The sequence below is a fragment of the Primulina tabacum genome, chromosome 6 (assembly GCF_025594145.1).
Source record: "Primulina tabacum isolate GXHZ01 chromosome 6, ASM2559414v2, whole genome shotgun sequence".
Classification (NCBI taxonomy): domain Eukaryota; kingdom Viridiplantae; phylum Streptophyta; class Magnoliopsida; order Lamiales; family Gesneriaceae; genus Primulina; species Primulina tabacum.
In genome coordinates, this window is record NC_134555.1 from 13491948 (window position 1) to 13499169 (window position 7222).

A 7222-nucleotide genomic window follows, 5' to 3' on the forward strand; every position below is an offset into this window, starting at 1 on the left:
AGAGTTACGATTCTATCCACATCGATATAGTACCAATCACCAGTAATAGAAGAAGCCAGATTTCTATCACATCGATAACCAATCATCCGGTGACAGACTTTGGCACTATCGCCAATACACTATCTTGTGACATCGTGCAATGTGCCCATGGCAATCCCACCACTATCAGGCACTTCTGTCACAAGATTACTCGTCTAATACCTGCTGTCTATAAATCAAGAGAACAAGTACATCAATCAAATCAATACAATAAGGTAAAGTATGTGATTTAGGGAAACTCGAGCCAAACCTCACTCGAGTTGTGCAATCCCAACTCAACATTAATTTATACCTTTGTCTTCTCGATCTGACGAAGTCGAAGTCTCGAAGTCAAATCTGTCCATATCAATCTGAAATACAATATCGCATAAGCACAATCTCAATATGCAACTCAATTCAAAATCTATTCTGATCAATACTCAAATCACACATAATCTGATCGATATCGAATCAAGATACAATCTAATCAATATCGACGATATCACGATATGATCGAAGTCACTACTGAATCTGATCAATATCAATCTACCGAGGTTTCGACGACATAACAATACAGTCTCGATAACCCCGTAAATCCCAACATCTCAGAAATAATACCAAAACTCATAATCAATACCGGTATAACTCATAATTTCAATGATAATACAAATCTGATATCGAATCTCAGTCAAATCGATTCCAAAAATCATAACAATTACAGAAATAGTCTGTTCTTTAATCTGACTTTAATTATACGATGTCTACTATATCACAAACACCATATATGATTCATATTCAATTCTGACAACATCATAATTTCAAATCGTATCTAAACGTAACAAAACTTACGTCCTGTAGAAGCCTGCGTCGATAGAAACACAGTACTGAAGTCGGATTCAAAATCAGACGGACGGATCGAAATATAAAGGCGTAAGGATTTTCGTAGGATTTTCTCGAGCTTCCTCTTTCTTCGTTTCTGCCAAATTCTGAAGGATATATGTATATATATATCCTAATGAATGTCTAAGCTACGTGTCTTCTTTTCACATATTTCAGGCGGCGCTCGGGCGGTCCAGAATTACCGCACGGGCGCGGGATGTTCTGCCCAAATATGTCCGGATTGCGCATTGGCGCTCGGGCGGTTACAAACTACCGCCCGGGCGCCGTACTTTCTGCCCGAGCACTTAACTTGTTATGCACTGGCGCTCGGGCGGTCAAAAAATACCGCTCGGGCGCCAGACTCTCTGTCCAAAATCCATTCTTGTGATGCATTGGCGCTCGGGCGGCCCTTTTCTACCGCTCGGGCGCCAACAGTTCTGTACAAAATATGCACCCTTCATATGCTTTGGCCAATCTGGTCTCAGAATAGTCCGTCTATAATCATATCAATTCATAATCAATAATCTCAGATTAACAGAATCAAAATCTCGGGCATTACATTTTACCTCCCCAAGCTTCAAGTCCCTATAAATAGAAAATGACATAAGATTAATACTCGCTCCAAGATCACATTAAGCTTTATTAACATGAGTACCACCAATAATGCAAGGAATAGTAAACTCCCTTAATCTTTTAGTTTTTGTGGTAGCTTCTTTTGGAGAATGACGCTGCATGCTTAGGTCAACTTCATTGTCTCGAACTCCCGCAACTTCCTCTTCTTTGACATCACATCTTTGATGAACTTTGCATAGTGTGGCATTTGCTCCAAATCATCAGCAAATGGAATGTTGATGTGAATCTTCTTGAAAATTTCCAAAAAATTTTGCAAATTGATAATCAATAATCTTCTTAATTCCTAAATCTCTATGGGTATGGAAGAGTCGGTTTCAGTATAGGAATCCGTTCAACTTCAATTTCAATCTGAGACTCCTCAACCTTGTTCTCCTTTCCATTTTCGCACTCATCCTCTTCAAATTTCTTCTCATTTTCCTCAATCTCTTTGGATTTTTCAACCTCAAGTTCTCTTCCACTTCTAAAGTTACAGCTTTGCATTGCTCCTTTTGATTCACTTCAGTATTACTTGGGAATTGACCTCTATTTTGATCTCTAAATGCATTAGCCAACTGTCCAATCTGTGTCTCCAATGATTTCATTGTGACACCCATATTTCCCATGTGAGTTTCCATGCCATCAAGAGAAGATTCGGTCCTAGCCATCCTTTTACTAAATTCAGAAACAAATGTCCCAACTAGATCCTCAATTGAAGGTTTTCCTTCCCATTCGATGTATTGAACCCCGGTGGAGGATTCAAATCTCATGATTTCTCAAACCAGGATGATAAGTGTTAGGAGGAAGGTTACCTCGATATCCTTCATAGCCAACAAAATTCCTATTGTTGATATAATGAGCCTCATCAGGAATATGTGGTTCTTCAATAACAACCGATGCATTTTCAACCTTTATTGTACTAGCCTTATTCATAGTTGTAATTTGAATTGTTAAAGCTGAAACTTGTGCGGTGAGTGATGTAACAGGATCTATGGCATAAACTCCAGCTGTCTTCTTTACTCCTGACCTCTCAGATGGCCACTGATAACTGTTAATGGTCATCTATTCAAGCAAATCATATGCTTGATCAGGCGATTTGGCAAATATCCACCAGCTGCTGCATCCATAGTGCCTATTGTTTGTCCATTCAAACCATTGTAAAATAATTCAATTTGTAGCCAATCTTCAAAACCATGGTTTGGACACCTCCTCAACAACTCCTTATACCGTTCTCATGCCTCATATAATTGTTCAAAGTCAGTCTGACTAAAAGTACTTATCTCAATCTTCAACTATGCAAACTTCGCAGGTGGAAATATTTAGCAAGGAACTTGGTTGCTAACTCCTGCCATGTAGTGATACTCCACAAAGGAAGCGATTGGAGCCATCCTCTTGCTTGGTCTCTAGGAGAAAAAGGAAACAAGCGCAATCGAATTATATTATCAGAAACATCATTTATTTTTACCGTGTCAGTGATTTCAAGGAATGTTCTGAGATTTAGATGAGGATCTGCAGTTGCGGTTCCCCCAAACTGGTTCTGTTGAACCATGTTTATCAATGCGGGTTTGAGCACAAAGTTTTTTGCATTAATAGTCCCTCGTGCTATGCCCGAATAATGAGCATTTAGCACCGGCCGAAATTGATCTCTGATGGGTATTACACGGGATGGATTTTCATTATCTCTGTTGTCGGCCATTGCTTGAATCTATTCTCTTCTCGTCTTTCTTAATCTTCTTGTGGTTCTTTCGATCTCATGATCAAAGGTAAGCAAGTGAAGATTTTGCAATCTTCGCGTACACTATCAAACAAAGATAAGAAACAAATAAATGCTTAATGTAATACAATAAAAACAGCTCTATATTAAAATCTAGACTAATTGATAACAATACTAATATAAATTTAAAATAAACACTCCCTGGCAACGGCGCCAGAAATTTGTTGCATGTTTTCTTGATTACTCGCAAGCGCACGACGTCAAGTTAAAGTAAAATGTATTTTTGAGTACAAGTGTCGATCCCATGAGGAGTGTGTAGATAAACGTATATCAATGCTTGTGATTAAAATAGTCTCGAATTTATTTAGAATAATCAATTAAAATATTTGTTTGCAAGAATAACTAAATTGAAAATGGATTTAAATTTAAAACCAAATTGTAGCAAATAACAAAGGAATAAAATATCTAGAGGTCCGATTTTACGCAACCGTCCACCATGTGTAATTTCTTGTAGCTATGTTGTAAAAATCCTTCTTATTCATTAGTCAAGAATCTTATAATTATCCACTCCCTCTCCCGAGTGTTAAGTAGATAATAGCTATCTAAAAATGGATTGTGACATCCCCATCAACAATTTAAAATTAAATAACACATCAAGCACTAGATTCTCAATGGGCTTCAATACCATTATAGGCCCTCCCGAACTATAAACACCATTGACGTATTTTTCCACTTTCTTGTTTATAATTTCCTCTTCCGAGTGATAAATTGTAAACATATAAATAATTCAAATTATGGCCAATAAATTGAAAGTATTAAGATTAGAACAATAGAAATGAACAATATGAAAAACTTAAATAGCTTAATTCATAAATTCCAACACATGGTTTCTAGTTTTGTTTCTATTTTTCCTCTAGAAATAAAAATTAGTTCATAATAACACAAGCAAACCAACAAAACATGGTTCTAAAACAAGACATATCAAATGAAAAACAAAAGAAAGAAGCACTTAGAACAAGAGTTTGAAGTGTTGATTCCGTCCCTGGAGTTGTGAAAAAAATTTCCCAACTTGATGAACTTGGGTCTTCAATCTTCTAGCAGCAGCCTCATCTCTTTCCTTGGCTCCCCAACACCCTAGATCGTAAAAAATGATGTATTTTATATCCCAGCGAAGCCCTAATTCGCAGCACAATCAAAGCTTGGACTTTCCATGCGCAGCACAAAAAAATACAGATTTTCCAGATTCTGTCTTGCAAGGACCGCGGGTGCGGTCAGGAAGCCATCGCGGGTGCGGTGCAGCTACTGGTGTGTGAGCGCGGGGGCGGTATGTTTTCCAGCGCAGGTGCGGTGCAGCTACTGGTGTGTGAGCGCGGGTGCGGCATGTTTTCCAGTGCGGGTGCGGTGCTTCACTGCGGGTGCGATGTAATTATAAGCGGGGGTGTGCTGTAGCTTCTGTATTTTTGCATCTTTTGCATTTCCAATTCAACATTTTAATACTCCAAACTATCATCCTAAGCTTCCAAACTACAACAACAACAAATCTCATAAAACCTGCTCAAGAATCACAAAATTCCAAGTTAAATACAAGTAATAAAAGTGCAATAAATTGCACTTATCAGCAAGGAGAGTATGTTCTTTATAAGGATGCTCAAAGCTTGGTTTAGGCACAGTCATGATGCAAAATGACCGAGTGATAGCTTATGTGTCTAGAGAGTTGAAGGTTAATGAGAAGAATTACCCGACTCATGACCTCGAGCTTGCAGCGATAATATTTGCATTGAAGATTTGGAGACATTACTAATATGGGGAGAAGTACAAGATTTTTACCGACCATAAGAGCTTGAAGTACTTCTTCACCCAAAAAGAGTTGAACATGAGGAAACGAAGATGGATATAATTGGTAAAGGACTACGACTGTGATATTAGCTACCATCTGAGAAAAGCTAATGTATTAGCGGACTTATTGAGTCGAAAGACAACAGTCATTACTCAATTATCACTTCAAAGACCACCGCAGTCCGAGATTTATCGATTCGAGCTTTCAGTATATTCTAGGGGCGAGGCCCCCAATCTTGCTACTATGACAGTTCAGTAGACTCTGAGGGATAGAACTCGAGAAGGTCAGTCTTCTAATGAGCAATTACAAAAATGGAGGCTGAGAGATGAAGCTAAGGGTCGGAAGCTGTATTCTGAGAAGGATGTCATAGTTCGATATCGAGATCGACTATGGGTTCCTAATGGCGATTTCACTAAGAGAGGTTATTATGAAGGAAGCTCACAATACTCCATACTCCATGCATCCTGGAAGCAAGAAGATGTACAAGGATCTGCAGTTAATGTATTGGTGGCCGGACATGAAGCGAGACATCTTGTGTTTTGTGTCCGAGTGTTTGACATGTTAACAAGTTAATGCTGAGCATCAGAGGCCAGCCGGAAAGCTTAAGCCACTTCCTATTTCTGAGTGAAAATGGGAAAATATTACTATGGATTTTGTTATGGGATTGCCATGGACTATTAGAGGTTTCAATGTCATTTGGGTGATAGTTGATCGTCTTACGAAATCAGCGCACTTTCTACCTATCAAGACGACATTCACCGTGACACAGTACGCAGAGCTGTATATTCGAGAGATAGTCCGACTGCATGGGATTCCAGTGTCTATCATTTCTGACCGAGATCCGATGTTCATATGATCTTCCTAAAAGTGAAACGTCAGCTACTCGTTTTCTTAAAACGTACTAGAAATTTTTTTTAAAAAAACCTCCCTAGCATCGGCCGAACCACCAAAAATTACATAAAATATTTTGGACATCATTTTAAAATAAAACAACCAATTATATATCTGAGAAATACAGCATATACTATAATCTCTCAAAAACCTCTCAAGACATTAATAAAAAGTTGTAACATATTTTTAACGTAAATCACAAACGTAAATCATAAGTGCGGAAAATAGAAGCGTTGGTCCTCGGGTTATGTGCACCTTCAGTACAGTCAGATCATCCATCAAGACCTCCATTAACATTACTATCATAATCACCTGCATCAATCACACTTAGTGAGTCTAAAGACTCAACACATCATATCTTTGATAACAAGTAATACGTAATACAGATCACATACAATAGTGAAAAATACTTGTACTTAAAATATCGTTTTCATTAAGATGCATAAACTTTAAACATAAACATTTTATAAAACATTTTCATGATGCATAAACTTTAAATAAAAATATTTTCATAGTGATGTAATAGCCTAAGCTTGGTGATCGGTATGGTTAAGGATTTCTTATGTTTATTGACTATTTGGGTAAGTTTAAGTATAGTTTTGATGTTAAGGATGGCGATTAATGATTTATAGTATTGTTGATGATAGATGTTGTGTAGTTTGATAGTAGCGTCATTACGATTAAATTCACGATAATTCGTATGTTGAGCCAATTGGTATGAGGCCAATTGGAGTGGCTAGATAAGACATGGAGGTGTAACATTCATGTTTCAAGTTTTGTTCAAATCATTAGGGAAGACGAGCCAAAAGCGCCCCGAAGTTTGTCGTGTGTATCGTCGTTCCTCTAGTGACACATGTTGGGAGATTGAGCATAACGTTTTACTCGGACCTTCAAATGACATGAGACTAATTGGAGAAGCAAGCCAAGACATAGAGCTACAACTTTGTAGTTTACCATTTTTCCAAATTATGACGGGAAGAGACGTTTCGGAGGCGATCTTTGAGGAGGCTGTGCGCAGAGCGGCGCCCGAGCGGTAAGTAACTACCGCCCGAGCGCCACTGGTTCTGAAATTTTGTGTTTCGGGCAGAAACGTCCGCGCTAGGGCGGTAATGTATGACCGCCCGAGCGTCCAGTACAGTACAAAAGCGTGTTTTGGGTGGATTTAGGCATATAAACCGATTGAAACTCTCATTTCTATCATTTCCCTTCTCTTCTTTTCTCTCCTCCAACGATTCCAAGTAGGGTTCTTCATTTTCTTTTTATCCTTTCTTTCA